This window comes from Lissotriton helveticus, chromosome 5_1, assembly GCF_964261635.1.
Source record: "Lissotriton helveticus chromosome 5_1, aLisHel1.1, whole genome shotgun sequence".
NCBI classification, from domain to species: Eukaryota; Metazoa; Chordata; class Amphibia; order Caudata; family Salamandridae; genus Lissotriton; species Lissotriton helveticus.
The window spans coordinates 506,075,584-506,096,437 of record NC_136065.1 but is presented as its reverse complement, the minus strand read 5'-3'; positions in this window follow the sequence as shown (position 1 = coordinate 506,096,437).

Sequence of the window (20,854 nt, the reverse complement as noted above, 5' to 3'; positions counted from 1 at the left end):
GCCACCAACAAGACAACCATGATGTAGAGCTGCAGAAAACTATAATTTCTGTTTTATCCAAGCTTTAGTCTTCATCCCTCTGGCTTTGGAACATAGAGAGCTTTCTAACTATTCTTTCGAGATGACCACATAACCGTCTAGCCTCAAAATAAGCCGAGTGTCGTCTGCCTAAATATAAAATCTCAAATTGAGTGATTGGTTTTTATCAGTGTCATCTTATGAAATTTGGGGGTACTGGGCAAGACATACTTCAGGAGCCCCTCTGTGAAATAGCTTTGATTTTATTACCCATTGTTTGCTAAACAAACCTATGATGCTAAACAATGTTGAATAATACAATAAAGGCTGAGATGGAGAAATAGAAAGGTGTGACATATATAGAACGTTCACTTTCTCCTGGGGCCCCTTGGAAGGTAGGGGCCCTGGGCAATTTCCCACTTTGCCCATGCCTTAAAACGTCTCTGAAAGTAATGAGATACCAGTGACTTACATGTTGAAGAGAGTAGGCCTAAAGGAAGCTCCCTCAGGGACACCACGGGTGTTCTCCGTAAATTGTGAGCACTTGGTGGTGAGTGACACTGCCAGCGAGTGGCTACTATTGAATGAGAAAACCCAGGCTCGTGCGTTGTCAGTCACAGCAATAACAGCTAAATAAATGCTTCTTGAAAATGCCATGAGACATTGTGTTAAAGGCTGCTGACAGGTCTAAAAAGACCATAGCAGCAACAGTCCTAATAGCAAGAATTATTCTAATGCTATCAGTTGCTGTTACTAGAAATGCTTCAGTGCCAACTTTGGGACAAAAGCCAAACTTTTGTGGGTTAAGAAACTCATGGCCTTCAACTTAGATGGAAAGCTGCAGGTTGACAAAGCTTTCCACGATCATAACAGTGAAAAGAAGAAGCTAGTTTGGCCTATGTTTGGACAATATGGAGAGACCTGCCATGTTTTTTTTTAGCAAGGGGGTAATTATGGCTTTGACCCGGAGTCAGGTACTGTACAAAAGGACATGGGGGAATAGCATAAAGGCATCATAAGAGGGATTATGAAGGGTGAATAAACTCTGGCAATTATAATAGGGCCTGGGCAAAGCGGTAACCCAGAGCAAGTGGAGAGAGTAATTTGACAAGAATTTCCTGTTGACTCTGAATTTGAGGAGGAAAGAGAGGCATTGGGTGAGTTCGTTTCCTGCCTGAGCCTCAGGAGTGTCCAGGGTATGATTGGGGCAAGAAGGTGGTTAGGAGCTTGATAATTGTGTCAGGAAAGAATTGCAGTAACTGGGAACAGAGCAGTTAAGAGGGTAGGGTCATAGAGACACGCAACATTTGTGGGGGTTATTCCTGGAAACCTGCAACTGTTGAAGATTTCCAGTAGTACTTCTAAGAAACTTTTATGAATGCCATTTCATGATGTGGAAATATGAACATGTATATTCTTGAAGGAAAAATCGGCAGCACTGATTCAAATTCATTTGGTAATGGTTTGTTTTTCATTTCTGTGGTAAAGGTTTTTCCCCTATATTACCACCAATTTTGGGATTTTCCCTTCGTTTTCATTCTCAGGAAAGGCATTTACTCCTGTACTTCACAAAAGAAAACCTCTGACCTTTACCATAATATTTTTTTTTGTCAGAGACGTTTGTCTAGTGCAATAGTACGTTTATGGCTATTTACAAATAGGGAAGGAATTCTAGCCCTGTTTCACTCACTACACACCCACCTCTCGTCCCTTCTCGCGGTTTTATTCACACAATCACCTTTGTATGAGTAATCCATTTCTTAATTGAAACAGTGGCTTTCACTTGTAAATAAGGCTAATTGGACCAAAAGTAAATTTCACAAGTCCCAGTAGCGTTCCTCCCTGACCCTTTGGTGTTAAAACAGCTGTCTGAACTAGGATAGAGAATGAAGCAAAATAAACAATAACAGACTTATTTCTGAGTCCAAGTCACACCCGTGCTCTTATTCGCATATCCACTGCAATGTCCAATAGGCATTTGCGTGCACCCTCAAATGAGAACCTGCTCTTATCAATAGACCTAAGTAGGGCTTTAAATATGAACAATTGCCCGCCTTTCTAAAGGTAAGTTAACTGAGAAAAACCTATTGGAATACTTATACAAACTGGATAAATAAATAAACCAAGTGACTGCATTACGCTACAAAGGTATGCCTTTAATTCAAGCCTTTGAGACAATACTAGGATTTTTTTGTACTTTTGAAATATTTATTTGCATTTCTCAAAAACATTTTGTATGACTCTGTTTGTTTGCTGGACGCCAACGTTTGAACTTTGCTTTCCAGTTGGGGAAGACCACCTTTGTAATAGCCAGATTATATTGGGAGAAAATCTTTGGATCCTGGAATTGACTGTAAAACTCCCAAACTGAGCTTCATTCATCAATTGGGTTATTTAGGATAATGGGCGGCTCCTCCTCAATGGCAGACGTACATTGCCCCAGTGCCCGGATCCAGCAGATGATAAGTAAAATAATAATAAAACACAATGTTATTATTATTTCATTTATCTCTGTTTAAGCTGTGCAATGAGCATAGGGCAGGGTGGGGCTGGGTGTGGCAGGGAGGCAGAGTAGTGTGCACTTATAAGTGTGCATGTCACTTAGGCCGGTTGTCCTAGTCCAGCCAAACAGACATGCACACTTATGTTTCTCCAACCCAGCTGTGTTGCACAGCCGGGTTGGAGAAAAGCCACAGGCTCCCTGGCACCATCGGAGCGGCAAATGAGGCAGCTCAGCCCAATCTTGGAACTGCTCTCATGCTAGGTATAGCAAGAAAGCAGCATCTGGATTGGGTGGAGAGCCTGTGCTTTGAGGCCCACCTACTTCTGCTCCCCCAGCTGCCCTACCACTTTAGCTAGGCAGCAGCCGCCACTGTTTAGAATTCCCTGTCTAAGGTACAGGCTTGGTAAGTTTCATCATCATGTGTAATTTTTTCACTCTGTTCTGTAGAGCAAATATTTACACCTTTCAGAAAATACATCATTAGAAAGCACATTCAACCCTTTCCTCTTCTCAGAAATTAGCAGCATTGCATATATCTAGTAGTGAAATATTCAATAGATTCAATTCAGAATAATTAAGGAAGATGATGTTGAGGTTAACGTTGTCAGTAGATCCTCACAACATTCCTTTGGCCCATGCTATGCAATGAGCTGTAGGCTCTGAATGAACGGTAACCAAGGTTAATGCCTTTCTACACCATACTTTCCACTAAAACAAGATCAGTGGAGCTGAGGCGAGTGGCATCAATATAGGAGTATACCACCCACCACTGGATTTGAAAGGGTAGGAACTCATTTTCCTGGAAGCATGCCCCAAGCAAATGTATCCTGCCACTTTTCTACTACTGGCACTGTACACCAAGTTACCATTACTGTGCCACAAGAAAGAGGAAAACTATCACAGATAAACTCTTCAGTGGGACAAATCCTGGGTGGTTTTGGGTGTGAGGAGGGCTTTAAAGGTGCTCTCAAGACCTTTCTGGTTAAGAAGGATAGGGTCACAGCCGACCATAGGCGATATCTATGACGGAATGCATGGGTCTCCTCCTCCGGAGCCAGAGGGTAGCACACCACACATCCCTTGCTTGTCCAGCAGTGTATTTTCTTCTCATTGGAGTGTAAGACAAAAATGATGCAGGATGATAGAGAATGTTTCTACCTTTTTTCCACCCTTACAGACTGAAAGAATTTTCCTTTTTCCAAACTATTTTAACTCCCGCCCAAGCCACCTTTAGTGATGGATGTCATAATGTTGTGTTTTCCTCTAATAACTAGGATAATCCCATTCATTGTCAAACATAACTATCCCATTAGTCTCTCATTCAGTGCTGAGGGCTCATTTATCAATTATGGTAACCTGTATTGTACTGTACTGCAGTCGTACAACATTATAATAAAACATATTTGCATTGCATCAAAATTGGTAGATATATCTGGTAAGTGAGCCTACAAACTCAGCATTATAACTATCATTGTGCTAAGCAAGAGCAGTGGGAAGTCTGTATAGATATTATCTGTTGCCATGCCAGGACACTAAAATTATACAACCTCTGCCATTAGCAGGGCAAATTTCACTTTATAATCTGATGTGATGTGTCTCATGTTTGCAGACGTGGTTAGGAGTGCCAGCCAGCCAATAAATGAGCTACTTAAACCAGCAGCTAATTATATTAATTCGTATTCTACTTAATAACAAAAAATGCATGCTATCTTCTCCTTGTTTGTCAACTTGAATTGCCTGCCCATATGTTAATGGTTTCCCCTGGATTTAGGAGTATGTGAAATTGTGTCAAAAATGATGTGAAAGAACGCAAAAACTATTTGTATGTGTTATAAAAGACCTGTTTAAGTAATATCATACCTTGATACAGGATACTTGCTAGAACAGAAAATGTCTCTTAGCCAGACATTAAGTAAAGCACATAATGTTGAGAAGTTAAAATAATTACGAACACTGTAACATTTGTGAATTTCACTTACAAAATTACATTTTGGTTATGCCGATTTAAGATGGGCTCCAGCATATTATAGTTGCCCTGGTAGATATTCCAGCCGTCAAATTACAATCCATTTAGTGAAGTATAGAGTTTTGAATCTATTGAAATATGATGGACACATGGCTCCAATATATATCAGTTGAGTGTTATATTTTTTGTTTTGTTAGGACTCTTTGAAATTATTATTTTCCCGGGCAAATCTGAGTGAAGTTCACATCTTTATAACTTCGCAAAGTTTCTGTGTGATTTTTGCAGATCCTAGCCATTAGGCAAAAACTACTGAACAAAATAAGTTTTAGAAGTTACATTTGCCTGCTATACATTTTCTGCTGGCAAATTCTTTAGCTAAAAGTAGGCTTTGCAATATTTGTATTCTACAAAATGATTTTTTGTAACATTTGTCAAGTGGTTTATAAGTGAGTGGTTTATAAGCAAAAATAATGGTTTATAAGTGGCATTGTTTACCTTTACAAACCCGTAGATATTGGCAGCTTCTGGTGTCTGTTGGGATTTATTGCTATTTTTATTTAACTAGTAGAATGTCCCTTCTCTCTTTCTTACGGACATATTGCAGCCATAAAACCGAATATGCCACAATTAAATACAGTAGAAGGCGTTTGTATCTGGATATCTTGACTTTCCATAATGGTAAGATCAAAAGGCAAGCATTGTCTTTGAGATCGGTAGTACCTTTTGAGAGAAATAGCTCTGCCAGTGAAATCAGCGGTACTATCCAGATGAAGAATATTATCTTTCCCCTCCCTTCTCTTTTCCTTCTGTCAATATTAAATAAAAGTGTCACGAAGTGTACATTTCTTATGTTTACTTCTGTGGGCATGACACAGGCAGGAATGAAGACTAAAGTAAATTAAATTATCTCTTGACATTTTTTAGTATATGAGAGATGTCATATTTTGTGTTTCTACTGCTAAGGTGAATTTAGGTTAAGTACACTTTCTAGGTTAGAGAGTATTCTATTAACTTACGTAAATGATACTGCAGTGGCCATTTGGGCCTTATACGCTAAGTCAGAAGGCTAGGCTGATACATTTCAGGGACAGAGCTGACACGTATAAAGAGGTGTTGTATAAAGAAGTCAATCATCTATTCATGTTGTTTTCAGGCCCATATAAAATTTTATGGCAAGACCGGAGGCTCCTATTATGCATTCTATTCTTGCATTTATTACAATAGCAGCCAAATAAGTGAAAAAACGACAGTTCCCAGAGGGCCAGACGAGAACTGGGCCATGGGAACGAGAAAAAACGTTAGGACATTAGCCAATCAGCACCAAGTAAACAGATAAAGGAACACGCCGACTGCGCAGCTTCCTCTTTTCTTGCTGCTCGCAGTCAGATAAGTGTTCTCTTATCTTTGCTCCCAGTTTATATTTTACTGTCATTACTGTGGTACTTTTACTGGTTATTTGTGTTTACTTGTCATTATATTTCGCTTTTCAGCGTCTTATCACCTCGCGCTGCGGCGCGTTTGCCTTTTGCGCTTCACGCGCTTCATTTCCCGACCGCTCGCGGCCTGTCAGCTGTTTCCCCCCTCCCTTTCTCCCTCGCTGCCGGTGGTTTCGCCCGGCTCTGCACCTCGCGCTGCTCGCGCCTCTTCTCACCTTCACTGCTGTGTTCACACGACGCTTCCGAGCTCCTGCCTCAGACCGGCTTCGTGCTCCTCTGCTGCCTGACTGCTCGTCCTGCCTTCGCCTGCCTTAAGCCCGCCCCGCACACGCCCACAGTGCTTTTCCCTGATTCATTAACCCTTTCTGGCCATTTTTGACACTGCTTCCTCAGCTTTAATGGAACGTGACAGTTCCTCAGAGGAATTTCCCTCCAAGGAGGATAATGGGTCTTTTAAACAGGACTTGCACAAGTTTATTAATAATTCTGTGGAGCAGGCTGTGGAATTCTCAATGAAACGTATGTCAAAAACAATGGAGAATTCTATGCTCAGCCTTATGTCCAAGGATTTGGCCCATTCTGCGGGGGCTAGCAGAAAACGTAAGGTGGACCACTCTGCTTCTGTGCATGTTTCTAAAAAGTTGTCATTGTTGATGGGCGAGTCTCTCTCGCATATGACTGAGGACGTTGTGCCTCCCAGGCCTCCTATTAAGGAGGGGTTTGTTGGTTCCGAGGGAAAGAAAAAGCAAAAGACTAAGCATGCAGAGTCACCAGTTAAAAAATTGGTTATTTCCAACGTCTTGGACACAGAAGATGATATGGCTGATGCTGATGACTTATTTGATGTTTTTGATGTGGCTGACCCCCCTTCCCCCCTCCCAAACTTTCTAAGTCGGATTCCTTTACGTTTGAACCCGTTTATGATTCTGAGGGTCACCCCATGTTCGACCCTTCCTCCATCCGACACCCTAATTCAACTGAATGGCTTCCCTCACACCACGTGTGCAAAAATATTTCAGCTCGTTTGCGCCTCCCTCTGGAGACTGCTGTGAGGTCTAGACTCAAATCTGAGTGTCCCAAACCCTCTTTGCCCGAAAAAATCACCCAAGTTCCCTCTATTGATCAACCCCTCCTCACCTTCTTCTCCAAGTCTGGCAAAGATCCCCGTAAGGGGGTAGACAAGGCATGGTCCTCAAGTCAGGACAAGGTGCTAGATGTGGTGGGTCCTCTGGCCCGTATTTTGGACATGGCGGAATCCGCCCGATTGGAAGGTTCAGACCTCTCTGCGGAAGACATCTCCATGTGGGCCCAACTGGCTTTCTGTCTCCTAGGCAACGCCAACTCTGCCATTACCCATGAACGTCGTAAGGGACTTTTGATCAAGCTGGATCCCAAACTCGCCAACCTCGCTCCCATGGATCCTGGTCCCAAAGCCAATGGTCTCCTCTTTGGCGACAACTTGGTCCGTGACCTCAGCAGGTTCGTCTCGACCTTTGCCTCTCTCGACAAGGCGCTACAGTCTATCAAAAAGGTCTTTGCCCCTCGTGTTTTTGGCCGGGCCGGATGAGGCAGGGGTCGCTCTTCCGGCCGTCCCTATAACCAAGGCTCCAGAGGCTCCTTCAACTCCTCCCAAGAATACAAGCCTCAATTTTACCCACAACGAAGCCGTGGCTTCAGAGGTAGAGAACAGAAATCCTACCGCAATTCCAACTCCAACCAGCAAGGTAAGCCTTTCTTCTTCCCCTCCTGTAGGGGGACGTCTAAAATTATTTCTGTCAAAATGGCGCACCATAAGTTCAGACCCCTGGGTTCTCAACACTGTTCAAGGCTACCTAATAGAGTTCTCTTCTCCTCCTCTCCAGATCTCCTCCCCCCCCCATGTCTTCTCCTCCCATATGGCCGCTCTAATCTCAAACGAGATTCTTTCGCTACTCCAAAAGCAGGCCATTCATATTTTTCCATACGACTCTTCCGGCTTTCTAAGCTCCATTTTTCTTGTCCAAAAGAAAAACAAGAAACTACGTCCTGTCATCAACCTAAAGTGGTTCAACCAGTTTGTGATATATCGTCACTTCAAGATGGAGACGATTCTCCACTTACGGGACACTCTGCGTCCCAAAGATTGGATGGTTCGTTTGGACCTTCAAGACGCCTATCTCACTGTTCCTATTCACCAGTCCCATTGGAAGTTTCTTCAGTTTCAATGGTCAGGAGTGACCTACTGTTTTACCTCTCTCCCCTTTGGTCTTTCTTCCGCACCCTGGTGCTTCACAAAACTTTTGAAGCCAGTGGTTGCCTTTCTCCGTTCTCTCGGAATCAGACTTATCATCTACTTAGACGATATTCTGATCCTGAATTCCGACAGACTCTCTCTTCTGTCCGATCTGCGGACGACTCAGTCTCTCCTTCTAGATTTGGGTTTTCTGGTCAACACAGAGAAGTCTTCCTTGACTCCGTCTCAAAACATGGAGTTCCTGGGTTTCCTTGTGGACTCGGTGGCCGCTTCCCTCCGTCTGCCCCTCTCCAAAGTTTCCAGAATCAAAGCGGAGATTGCTTCAGTCCTTCAATCGTCCCTCTTGTCCCTCAGGTCTCTGGCAGGATCGTCAGTCTTCTCTCCACCTCCATTCAGGCCATATTTCCAGGTCCTCTCCACTACCGCGCTCTTCAACGCCTAAAAACCAGGCATCTTCGCCAAGGCCTTGCCTACGCAGATCTCGTCGCCCTAGACCCCGAGTCCCGCGCCGAGCTTCAATGGTGGATAGACCATTTAGATGCGTGGAACAGGCGCACTATCTTTGCCACTGCCCCAGGTCTTGTATTAGAATCCGATGCAAGCCTGTCGGGTTGGGGCGCCCGCTGTGGACCAATCTCGACTGGAAGTACATGGTCGTCAGAGGAGTCCAGGTTGCACATCAACTGTTTAGAGATGCTTGCAGGTTCCTTTGCGATCCAAAGCCTTTCCAAAGACACAATCCAGTGTTCCATCCTCCTTCGCATGGACAATGTTTCTGCGGTTCGCTATATCAACCATCTTGGCGGGACCAAGTCCAAACCTCTAGCGGATTTAGCAAAAAGTCTGTGGGAATTCTGCCTAGTACATCATTTCTCCTTAACAGCGGAATACCTTCCCGGAAATCTCAATTCCGTGGCGGATTGGCACTCAAGGTTTCTCCACGATTCCAGCAATTGGAAGCTTTGTCCCTCCGTTTTCCTGTCTCTTTCTAACAAATGGGGTCCCTTTTCTATAGATCTTTTTGCTTCCCGCCTCAACTGTCAATTGCCCCAGTTCTTCAGCTGGCGGCCAGACCCTCTGGCTTTAGCTATGGATGCTTTCCTTCAGGATTGGTCTCATCACCTCAATTATGCTTTTCCTCCCTTTCTTATGATCAACAGAGTTCTGTCTCAAGTTCGTCGCCAGTCCACTTCCCTGGTGCTAGTCGCTCCCTTTTGGCAAGCTCAGATTTGGTTCCCCTCCTTGTTGGAAATGGCAATAGACTTTCCTGTTCTCCTGCCATCTTTCGACGACCTTCTCCTCAATCCCCAGGGCCTTCGTCACAGTCTTATTCTGGACAACTCCTTGACCCTGTCGGCCTGGAAAGTGTCCGGCCTCCCTCTTCTAACGTCCTCCTTTCGCAAGAGGCTACTCTCTTCATCAACCAGGCCTGGGCCCCGGGAACTTCCAAAGCATACAAATCCGCTTGGTCTCTTTGGGCAAGCTGGTGTTTGGCGAGGGATATCGATCCCCTTTCAGCCCCTCTAAATTTCATTATCAATTTTCTGGCTTCCGAGGCCAGTGCTGGTAAGGCCTATCGTACCGTTAACCTATACCGCTCTACAATTTCTCTCAACCATGTTCAGATCGATGGCAAACCAGTTGGCGCTCATCCCCTGATCTGTCTCCTCCTCAAGGGAGTTCGATGTGCTAAATCTCCGTTGGCTAAGTATACCTTTTTATGGGATGTTTCTGTAGTCCTTAAACTATTCATGGATTGGCCTGCTAACTCTGCCTTATCTCTCAAAATGTTATCGGCAAAATTAACCATGTTACTTTGTTTGATCTCGATTAAAAGAGTTTCTGATATTAGAGCTTTAGATGTTTCTTCTAGACAATTCTCTCCTACAGGTGTTTTGTTCCAGATTCGCAGAAGAACTAAGACTAATTTGGATTCTGTGTTTTATCCTTATTTTCCTGACCAACCACAGCTTTGTGTGGGACAGTGTTTGAAAGTATATGAGCAAAAAACAGCTGATCTCAGAACGTCCTCTTGTTCACAACTACTTATTTCCTTTCGCAAACCCCATCTTCCTGTCTCTTCCCCTACCCTCGCCCGGTGCGTCCGTTGGGTCATGTCTCTTGCCGGTATTGACGTCTCCGTTTTCGGAGCGCATTCGGCCAGGGGAGCCATGGCCTCTAAGGCCTTTTGGTCCGGCTCCCGTCTGGAAGACATAATGAGATCAGCAGATTGGTCCAACGACAGTGTTTTTCGGATGTTCTACTGTAAACCTGTTCATTCTGTTGCTTCTGATGTCATTAATATGCTTTAAACAAGCATAATAGGAGCCTCCGGTCTTGCCATAAAATGTAGATTTTCCTAGTTATTATGACGGAAAGTCTTAATTTTATTAAAGACACGGAGGCGAGTATTATCCCGCCGCTACACTACTAATCTGTGTTCTCCCTCCCTACTGCGAATCCGGCCTTGCCACCTGCTTCATCATAGGAGGTCTTCTCTCCAACGACTTCGTGCCTCACCATCATGGACTTCTTCGGCTCTCTCAACGCCTTCTCCAGTTGTTCAAGTTGGACTTTGCCCTTGGCTCCCCGTGGTTCAAGATATCTGCTCCTGGACTCTGGCTGTTTCTGTTGTTTTGGCTATTTTTCCTTTGTTCTCTAATGTTATCTGACCTATTCGCCAGCGTGTTCTCTTATCTGTTTACTTGGTGCTGATTGGCTAATGTCCTAACGTTTTTTCTCGTTCCCATGGCCCAGTTCTCGCCTGGCCCTCTGGGAACTGTAGTTTTTTCACTTATTTGGCTGCTATTGTAATAAATGCAAGAATAGAATGCATAATACCCGCCTCCGTTTCTTTAATAAAATTAAGACTTTCCGTCATAATAACTAGGAAAATCTACATTGTCTACCTTTATTTAGTATCTTCTGTAATTTCTGGAGCAAAGATGTGGGTGTTGGTTGTGGAATAGTCTGAAATAAATATAAGATTTTATTGCGAGTGTTCATTTTAAATACAGTAATTCTACTTAAACGTAATAGGCTGCTTGTAAGCAGTCTTCATCTATCTTAATAGTGGTGTATTATTAGTGTCTCCCATATTTTTGAGATCTGTTGTGATGTGAACTCCTATGTACTTTTAGAATGTCAAAGAGAATGAATATGTGGCCTGGAGATTGTCACTTGGGATTGTGATCTAAATATGTTCTTCATCTCTGATTGGGAACATTGACTTTATATCCTGATATAGATCCTGATAACACTGTGGCCCTAATTACGAGTGTCCGACCGGCATAACTGCGGTAAAGGGACCAGCTGACAGGTAGTCGGCAGTCCCGACTGCCAAATTAGGATCCGACCGCTATGGAGGCGGTCGGAAACATGCCTCTTTGCATTTAGGCTTGTGTCGCGGCCCAGAAAAGGACTGCAGCACAAGCCCCAATGCCAAAAAGTGTTTTTAAACATCCCTGTACCCTGTGGCAGATGGGATATGGATGTTTGCGATGCCACCTGCTGTGTGCCCGCCTGGCCTCACAGCAGAGGCTGTGGAGGGATGGGGGACCTGATAATGGCCCCAAAGTCAGTTTCTGACAGGATTTCAATGGCGGTTTGACCGCCATTAAAAGGCTGTCAGAAAGGGCCATGGTAATCCCTATGGTGTTGCCTGAACAGGCACCGCCCTCATAGAGGAAGTACATTCCGACCGCCGGGCCGACAGGCTCCTTGAGCCCATTGGAACTGCAGCAGTCGGTCCCTCACCCATGCATTCGGACCGAATTGTAATGCGGCGGTCTGACCGCTGCTTCAGGTGTCGGTGGCACCGACACTGACGGCACCCACCGACATCATAATGAGTTCCTCTAGGCAGACTGGTAGTGTGTGGCAGGGTCTAGCAGTGCCAATAGTTTATTTTCTGTGCACATTGATAGCTTTAATATTGCATTACTTATTTGTATTCCTTTATTATCTTCATTACAGCACACGCCTGATTCTGAGTGACCTTCCAGCAGGAGTTTCTCTTTTGTAGCCAACTACTTCTCTTCCTTTTCGGTGGCCTGGCAGCTGATTCCCAGTGTGTGGATAGTTTGCAGATGCTAATTTTATTGGGTCCGAGGAGCCTTATTGAGCCTTGTCTAGTCCATAGCTACACCCTTAATATGTATTTTATCAGGACTCCTGCTAAAAGGTCAGGCGATCGATTGAATGGTCAAGAAGCCCAAATTGTCACCCAAGATGAACATTTTTAAAATGCCTGTGTCATTGATGGATCAAATGAGATTATTTTTAATTTGTGGTAATAAGTAGGGATGAATTTCTTATCTACGGGTTAATCTAAAGGCCATATCGTACGCAGCATGAGATCCAATTCATGGGATGTGCATGCTTAATTAGCTTTAATGATGAAACGTTCAAGTTTTGCCCCTGTTCTCGTGAAAAAGAGACCACGATTGTATGAGCTTTTCTTTATACTGCTTGTGAGGTGTGTGTTGCTTTTGAAAATTACCAATAAAATTTCAGTGAATTTCTCCCTCCACATCACTTGCTATATTGGTATGTTACTATGGGCCAGATGTAGGTTGCCCAATACCGGTCGTTAACAGCCAAAATTACCCAATTTCGGCCGTTACTGACCGGTATTTGGCATTTGGAATGTAGGTGTCATTTTTGTAGGATTCGGTATTTTACCGACTCGGTAACTTAAGGAATCGGGAAATTACCGATTTCTTAACATAACGATTCGGTAAATTACCGAATCCGTAATGTAGAGGGCACTCAAGTGAGTGCATTCCTCAGTTAAGGATTCGTTATTTACCACCAACTACAAGTTGGTGGTAAATAAAGAAAACCTTTGAAAAAGCAATTTTTTGCTTTTACAAAACTGCGATGTGGCAGACATACATGCCCTTGGGGCATGTATGTGTGCCACATGTGCACCCATTCACTATTCAGGGGTGCAACAGGGTGTCAATGTGACACCCTGAAACCCTTGTATGTGTTCCCCATTTACCGATTCGGTAATTCCCATTCATTCCAATGCGCCTCCAGGCCCATAGGAATGAATGGGAATTACCGTTTCAGTAAATACCGAATCGGTAAATACCGAATTTTACCGATTCGGTAAAATTTACTGAAAAATTACCTACATACTATTTACCTATTCTTAAATACCGAATCGGTAAAATTCGGTATTTAAGAATCGGTAAATAGTATTTACCTACATCTGGCCCTTTATCTCTTGGACAACAAGGTGAGTGCCTCTTTTTGCACTTAGTACTCTATACCTTATGTGATTAAACGTCCAACTCCCTAAAATAAAAAGTGGTATTCGGACAAAATATCGAGTATAAAATATTGAGATGCAGAAATAATGGGTTTAATAAAAAAATGTTATCGAGTTTTGTGGTACAATACAGCCAGTGCCCATTAAATACCTTCCAGATACAGTACATTACAGGATATTACCAATGTATCAAAACAACAATATAGCCTGTAAACATACAGACTAACTAGTAAACTTGGCACTAGCTACTCAGTGTTCCCCCACTGTGAGAAGTGTCTTCTAGGTGTATGTATATGACCGGGATGTCTCTACCCGCAATTAAGTGTCTTCCACTAAAGGTGCTGTCTGGCTATGGAGGGTTCTAGGATGGTAGGGGGACAGGTCTATCCCACAGTATGTTGCCCAACGGAAATTCTGGGTTTTTAATATTGTGATCTACAAATATTGTGATGCAGGAATATCGTTGACAAGAATATTGATTTTCTAAAAAATATCTATGTTGGTAATATTGTTTACAAAAATGTTCAAAGGCCTCATTACGATATTGGGCGGACTTACGTCCGTCCCACACCATAGAGCTCTGCAACCGACTGACCATAGGTGGGCGGTTTCGACTGCTGGATTTGTATGCAACCACTCTATGGGCGGTCGGAAACAACCATTTCCCAATGGCAGCTTGTGCGGAAGGCAGAAAAGGCCACAGTACAGACTGCCATAGGGAAATGGATGTATTTTATTGTAGTTTTCAAAACAATAACCACCACCTACATCCAAAAGGCCAGAGGAGAAGAATCATGAAATAGATGAGGAGAGGAGAGAATTTTAGGACTATAAAGTAGAGAAGGAAAAAAGAGAGGGAGAAAAATAGGAACCCAGCTCCGGCTTTTATCTTGTGGGACTAGCGTACATCTTCTTATGTCTTAAGCTCCCGATGAGAGGCTTGTATTCAGGTCCAGGGAGAGACCCTTGGTGAGTCCGAGCACCCGTAAGTACTTGGGACATGTGAGTTCGTTAAATTCAGTTGATAAGAACTTTATTGTGGATCCCTTGGTTTTATCAAAGTAGGGGAGTCTGCACGTTATGCTAGCTGTTATCTTTTCCACTCCTACTACCTCCCACAGCTTATGTAACCAATCAACCTGGTCGGGACGCTCTCCGTACCCCACCTAGCCAGTATCACCTGTTTGGCTGCCCCCAAAGCTCGCGTAATAGCTCTTCCACGACATGATCCCAACTGCTATGTAAGGGCGTTCGGGAGGCCAAGTAGTATGTAGCTTGGACACACCTATGCACAGGTTCGCTTGGGTAAACCTGGGGAGGAAACTGCAAGATTTGAGGTGTCTAAAGGTGTTAGACAAGGGTGTGTGTTGGCCCCTACCCTGTTTTCCTTGTTTATTAATGGGGTGGTTAAGTATTTTTCTAACCACCCGACAGATGCACCAACTCTAGCTGGCATGAAAGTCCCCCTGCTCATGTTCGCGGATGACACCCTCTTAATTTCCAAGACGAGACAGGGATTACAACTGGCACTGTCTCGCTTTGAGTTGTTTTGCCGCGAACATGAGCTGGAAGTAAACGTGGGGAAGACCAAGTTTATGGTTCTCCATGGGTCAAGACCAGTTAGTGCAAGGGTACACATGGGAGGAGCCACTCTGAAACAGACATCTGTCTTTACATATTTGGGGGTTACCTTCAGCGATAAACTGAGCTGAAAACCCCAGATAGATCTGCTTGCCTTGAAACATAATCAACTAGGTGGAGCCCTGCTCAGAGAACATAGGCAATCCCTAACCAAATCGATGGCCCCCCTAGTTAAAATGTATGATTCTAAGATTCTACCTGCCGTCATGTATGGCGCAGAACTGTGGGGTTTTAGCAACCTGTCCCCATTAAGGGTTGCACAGAACAAATTCCTTAGGTTTGCTGTAGGGCTACCCCAATCCACTCCTCATATACCCTTATTGTATGACCTAGGCTGTCAGCCCGTTGAGGATGTAGCACGGTATTGACCACTGGCGTACTGGCGACCTCTGTGGACTACACCAGAGCTATCCCTATACGCCAAGGCTTTACTGGAAGTAAAAGGGTTAGGTTGTTCCCACAGGATCCCTTGGTTGGTTGAAATAAAACTAAAACTTACCGACATGGGGATGGGGGAACTATGGGCAAACTCCGACACAGCTGTTTTTCCTCCCCAAAAACTTTTTAGGGATGTGTATTGGGATAGGATCAAAGCCAAGAGACACGCATCCATGATAGGTAGCTCTTTTACTGCAACATTCCTTGCTATTAAGGATGATTCATCCCTGGAAGAATATTGGGACCTCATAACAAAGCAACAAGACCGTAAACTGTATCACCAGCTTAGAGTAGGTACCCTACCACTACGCTGGTTAACGAGCAGATGGAACAACTCAGGGAGTGATAAATGTCAATTTTGTTTGGATCAGGTCAAAACGGTTGATCACTTCCTTTTTGTCTGCCCGGAGTATCAACAACCCAGACGTTTGTGGTTAAGACCTGTCTGTTGGTTAATGGGAACCAGATCCGCGCAGGCTGCAAGTACAATCTTGAAATCTGACACCTCTACCCACTGGTTATAGGTGTAGCTAAATTTGCGAGTTGTGCCTGGGTACTCCGGTTCCGAAAGATCAGTTCCTAATCATGTCGTGTATATGACAACATTGGTTGTTCCTAGCGGAAGTAGGCACCCCACATGGGTTATGGGTTTTGATTGATTGGAGATTTTACTAGCTAACATCTAGTTGTCAATGGCTTTTGCCATTTGCACATTTATTACTTTTTTAGCATCTATTTTAGTATTTTTATCTATTTATATTATTATGTACTTACATACTTGGAATAATTAATTTTACTCTGTATAACACGGATGATTCGTATGGACTTTTGTATTGCATAGTATGTATGCGTGTTGAATTTCTTTATTCGGTAAAATGTGCTCACCATAAAAGATTACATTATACACATTTAAAAGAATACATTTCACCAAGTTAAAAGATAGTAGCTATCATCAGAAAAAACCATGATTAAAAATATAAACACAGCATAAGGCAGTACAGTTGATATGGGCCACGGGCAAACATTCTCAGCAATTCGTTTATATAGAAGGCCTTCAATTACCTCCAAGCTGGTCAATTGGTAGCCTAGAATGCATCTTCAGTATTCTTGAGCGTGTAAGCCAGGCACTGCTCAAAAATGTTGCCACCCCGCAAATCAAGGTGGTAGATGATGAATCCGTTGACAGTACTCGTAAGGCCAGTCTGTGGCACCTCAGCCTCAAGCCCCTGCAGACTGGTTTCAGCCAGATCTTTCGTGCCACTTTATAAGCGGGGTAGGCAAATAATAAATGGGCCACAGACTCCTTATGAGCCGCACAGCCCGGGCATGGTCGCGATGGGCCACCGTAGTTGGACCACCTTGTGGTAAATTCATGCACCGGGAGGGTACCGTACCTTAGTTTTAAATATAGGGCTCTGTCTAACGGCTTAGTAATGAGGTCAAAAAAGGGTTCCAGTTTTCTAGCCCACTTGAACTCAAGAAAGCGCTCAGTGAGTGAACCCCCAGCCATGCTGCGTGTTGCCTCGGCCTGCACCCAATCCCAATATAGCTTCTTGATCACTAATTTGGGCGGGGGCATTTGAGACTCCCACACATCTCTCAGACCCATTTGCAAAACTAAGTGCCTCACATTATTCAGCCATCCAATTTTCTTGCCGGTATCAAGCGAGATTAAGTCATCCAATCCTTCAGCATATTTTGCAAGCTCCTTAGTCCTTCTTAAACGAACCCAGAAGAGAAGTGGGCGCAGCCTCACTAGGTCCCTTAAGGCTCGTCTACCTAGATCTAACCGCAGGGGGATCAGCGGAGTGGAAACAGGGAGAGCCACCACATCTCTCAGAAACTTATTTTCTGCTAAGGTTAACTCAGAGACATTTTCAAACCCCCATAGTTCGGAGCCATATAATGCAGCAGGGAGTATCTGACCCTCGTAAATGGCCATAACCGGTGACACTGGTTTGCTGGATGATTCCCGATACTCTCGCAGGGTCACCCCAGATACTCTTTTGTGGCCCAATAACATTTTAGCCAGGTTGTCCTTCCAATTCATTCGGCTATTTATCCGTACCCCTAGATAGTCGAACGAGTCGACCAACTCCAGGGGAGCCCCGTTAAGCATAAAATTGTTTTTAAATTTTTTGGAGGGGGAAAAAGCCATCAATTTGGTATTCAGGGTATTGATGGTTAGGCCTCTGTCTATACAAAAGGAACTAAATCGATGCAAGAGATTTTGCAGTCCTATCGGGGATTTGGATATCAGTAAAGTGTCGTCGGCGAAGAGTAGAGCCGGGATCTTTTCCCCCGCCAGGGATGGAGCATCTGTCTCTTCTCCTCTCAGATGGTCCACCACTCCATTCACAAACAGGGAGAAGAGGGTCGGAGCCATGACACATCCCTGGCGGACTCCACTCCTCATGGGGACCCTGTCTGTCAACTGACCCTGGGCACCCCATCTGATCCTCGCATAATTCCCCTCATGGAGCCTTACAATTAAACTCAAGAGTGTACCGGGGAAGCCCATACTTTCCAGAATCTCCCACAGTTTAGCACGAGGGACCAGGTCAAAAGCCGTCTTGAGATCTATGAAGGCCATATAAAGGCTGCCCTTTTTGATGGTAACTGTCTTCCAATAGATAACAAAAAAGCGAAAGACCTGGTCCATCGTGCCCACCTTCCGGCGAAATCCGGCCTGGAGGTGGGAGAGAATACTTTCCCCCTCCATCCAATCGCCAACCCTTGAGATGATGACCCTGCCGACCACTTTCTGGATTACATCTATCAGACTGATAGGTCTGTAATTGGCAGGGTCATCTCTTGCCCCCTTCTTGTACACAGTGACCACCTCTGCCCCCTTCCAAGAATCTGGCACGGGGTGACCCCTTGCTATCAGGTTCATTATGGTGGCGATTAGGTTGGCCCAGACCATAGGTTCCGCAATCAAGAGGTCCCCTGGGATCCCTTCCGGGCCAGCCGCCTTCTTTGGGGTCAAATGTCTAATAGCCACTGCTACTTCTGAGGCCGTGAATAGGTACTCAATCTCCCCAAGGGAATCCCCTCCCCCACCACTAGCTGCCATGGGGCTGGTTGTATCTTCACTGCCACCATATAAAGCTGAGAAGTGGTTAAACCATTGTTGGCTAGTTATATGGGCTGCTAGAGGCGGGGATTTCCCCTGCCTAGCTCTATTGATTAAATCCCAAAATAACATTGTATCCCTCATGCTCACAGCATCTGTTAAATCCTTCCAATGCTGTTCCTCCCAATCACGTTTGGCCAGTGCTATTACTCTCAAATAATCCTTCCTAGCCGCTCTAACTAGTACTGGATTCTTTGTGAGTCGAGCAACTGTCAGATTTTTCCTTTTCCCCTTGCATTGGGCCGAGTACCAAGGGTTGCTAGAGATGGGCAGTATGTTGTTCAGTCTGCAATTTTTCACTTTTGAGATAAAATAATGACTTACTTGGTCTATCATGGCTTTGTAAACAGAATCAAGGCTGAAGGAAGGGTTCGGGGCACTACCGTTCTCCCGTTCTCCCGTTCCCTTATCTCCAAATCCCGATACAAATCCTTAACAGAGGATTTAATGATCCCTAATTGGTCCTCATTCCAATGAGCTTTATCCCATTTCAATCTACGATTATTATTGTAAGGGATGATCTCCTTAGTTAGTTTCATTGGCGCGCTCGCCCCCCTCTCTTTACATTTCCCCCATTTAAACTTGCTGCACAGAGGATTATGGTCACTATCCTGAGTAGGTACCACCTCCATATCGATTAGGTCAGACCACATACTAACGTCCATTAAGATGTAATCTATTCTGGACGGGCCTGTAAGCCTATTAAAGGTCATTGCACCTGTCTTGTCAGACAGGGTCCTGCCATTAAGAGCTCTTAGTTGGTGTTCCCTGGTGAGGGCGTTGATTTGGATTGCCCTTGCAGACAATTTCCGAATGGGTGCTACTGACAAAGGTGGTATAGACCATTTGCAATCTTCTTCCTCAGTGCCTAGGGGATCATCTCCAAGGAGAGGTTCATACGTACAATTGAAATCCCCTCCCACAATAATTTTGGCTGCAGGAGGGCAGTTAGCTAAAGCGGAATCTAAGCTCATTATAGTTGCCGAGGTATTATCCCCCGAAGTCCCTCTAGCATACACATTGAAGAGATCGAGCCTATTCCCCTCAATATGACCCCTAGATGAAAGGTGCAGTATATCACTACACTCAGGGTTGTGAATAGCCATGTCCCAGTCCAGATCAATTTTTATCCAGACAGTAAGGCCTCCTGCTGGTCTGCCCTTCCCTCTACTTGCTGCTGGGGAAAAAAAAGTAGTATAACCCGATTTATTTATTGGTAGCAGACTCCAGGTTTCCTGAAACAGACAGACATCGAACTTCTCGATGAATGTATGCCATTCTGGAATATCCATCTTCCTTTTTAGCCCTGCTACATTCCATGATAACAGGTGGATTACTCGGCGGCCCTTAGGAGCTGTTAGAGGCGCCCCCTCGCTCCCCTCCCCGGTTCCCGCCTTGGTCATACAAGTGTCACCCACACCGCTAGATTGCTTAGGGGATGCAATATAACCAGCAATGTTATACACACCCAAAGCTTCCAAGGGGGTCACATTCGAACAGATGCTAATCTTATTAGGAACTACAGGGGTACCCTCCTGGCATATGTCATCAGTTCCCACTGCTCGCGGGGGCTCCAGACCTAGACGGCCACAACCATCCTCCTTAGACTGTGACATCAATCGCAGTCCTCCATACCAGAGAGCTGCGAAAACCTGTTACAAGTGTCAAGAGGGGTGAAGGGTCTTAAATGCTCTTAGGAGCTGTTAGAGGCGCCCCCTCGCTCCCCTCCCCGGTTCCCGCCTTGGTCATACAAGTGTCACCCACACCGCTAGATTGCTTAGGGGATGCAATATAACCAGCAATGTTATACACACCCAAAGCTTCCAAGGGGGTCACATTCGAACAGATGCTAATCTTATTAGGAACTACAGGGGTACCCTCCTGGCATATGTCATCAGTTCCCACTGCTCGCGGGGGCTCCAGACCTAGACGGCCACAACCATCCTCCTTAGACTGTGAACATCAATCGCAGTCCTCCATACCAGAGAGCTGCGAAAACCTGTTACAAGTGTCAAGAGGGGTGAAGGGTCTTAAATGCTCCATCCTACTATTATGGCTTGGGTTATGTCTCTGGGGTACCGTAGTCCAACCAAACTGATCTTTGGCCTGAGAGGGGTACTGGCCATAAGGAGGATAGATGTTACTATATAATAATTGTGGGTTAGACCTTGAAGGATAGAACTCTTCCCGGTAGTTGGGGGGATG